At 41.2% G+C, this 1,641-nt stretch overlaps 1 protein-coding gene across 1 annotated transcript in view; it reads right to left on the reverse strand.

Annotated features, from left to right (window-relative positions):
- Positions 1-527: 527 nt before the first annotated feature.
- LOC308334332 (protein Z-dependent protease inhibitor-like) overlaps positions 528-1,641 on the reverse strand; it is a 10,496-nt gene continuing 9,382 nt past the window's right edge. The window contains exon 7 of the mRNA XM_080791036.1: positions 528-1,641. This exon is cut by the window's right edge and continues 952 nt beyond it. The gene's annotated coding sequence lies outside the window, so the exon portion shown is untranslated.

Below are 1,641 nucleotides of genomic sequence, written 5' to 3' on the forward strand. Positions count from 1 at the left end.
TTTAGTCACCTGGAATGTTTTAGTGTTAGTCTAGTTTTAGTCGACTAAATATCATAAGATTTTTTGTCGACTAAATCTAGTTGATTTAGTCGAATCAAATGTATTTTGGCGGGCCTTGATGCTGTCGTAATGACCGTTTTTTTTTTCACTTGCTGAAAATAGTCGACCTACAAGCCCACAACGCGTCGCAGCGCGACACGTTGTGAGCTTGTAGATCGGCTATTTACACCATTCAACTAATTGTAAAATGACTTATACTGGATCTCTTGTCCACTAGTGCCTTCCTAACATTTTAGTCTAGTTTTTATTTGTTGACGAAATTGTCAGTATATTTAGCTTAGTTTTTATTTAGTTTCCATTGAGTTTTCGTCAGTGAAAAAAGGTAGTCGACGAACATTTTTCGTCTTAGTTTTAGTCGACGAAATCACACTGCTGGCGTAATAGACCAACATTCAGTAAGAATAGTCAAACATTTGGCAAAACACAGGGGAACATTCAAGCATGAATAACTCCACACCGACACGACATGTTTTCTTAGCAGTGTTTATTGACTGCATGTGATAACAACATGAACTGTAATAACATGCCGTTTTACGTCTTCAAATGTGTGTGTGTGTGTGTGTGTGTGTGTGTGTGTGTGTGTGTGCGTGCGTGCATGTGTGTGTTGGTCCGGCAGTGTCTTAATAAAGAACACATTATATTTATGTCACACAGCTGAGTTTAATTATAGTTATAGGACTATTTACATATTCTGGGATAGCATTCAAGCCTCCCACATTGCACACAGGGTTGACAGTGGTTAGACGTAGCCTAGTAACATGGCTATAAGGATGGCTATCGTAGCGTAAACAAGCAAATTGGTAGATGTAAACTAATGTTACATCAGTATTTTGTAAACTTTTAAGAAATCTAACGAATGTTTATTCCATGACAACACAAAGTAAAGCAAGTAAGTAGCAGTTAACGTTTATTGTACGCTTTATCCATAGTAAAACACTGGAACCTTCCGGTTTAGGATTTTATTCTCGATACCCCAATTCTAGTACGGTGGTTTTCAAACTTTCAAGGACTCCTCATAATGCTGAGAGCATGCAAATGGCACCAAACGGACCCGTAACCAATGGGTCTCTGTTTGGTTCCATTTGCACGCTCAGAGTTACACACCTGGAAACCAGAGGCTCCCCACTTTGAGAACCACTGACCCCTTAGTACTTCATAAACCTCTACAAGGCCTTCGTCAGGTTTCAGGGTGGATTAGCTTACATTTACATAGTAATAGAGTTGGTCATTTACATTCACTTAGATGAGGCGTGGAACGTCATTGCAGGCTCTTTTCTTTATCCCGTGTTTTTTTTTTGTAACGCATTTTGTTTCACCCAGTGTGAAAGAAAATGTAATCCTGGGCACCATGCACACTCCCCTCCGCCAACCTGGGGAGAGCAACGGACTGAACTCATGTTTCTTTCAATGCATGAGGAGTCCAAGCTGCTTCTTTTCAGCTGACAGGGGGGGGGGGGGGTTTCCCCGGTTGGACGTAAGCGAATGGAAGGAACACGTTATTCCAACCAGTTCCTTTCCCCTCCATCAGGCAGTTTAGAGACCAGGATTGCTGCATGTTTTTTGTGAGGGTATACCGGTACC

This window comes from Protomyctophum bolini (genome assembly GCF_963924005.1).
Source record: "Protomyctophum bolini genome assembly, chromosome: 19".
Taxonomy (NCBI): Eukaryota; Metazoa; Chordata; class Actinopteri; order Myctophiformes; family Myctophidae; genus Protomyctophum; species Protomyctophum bolini.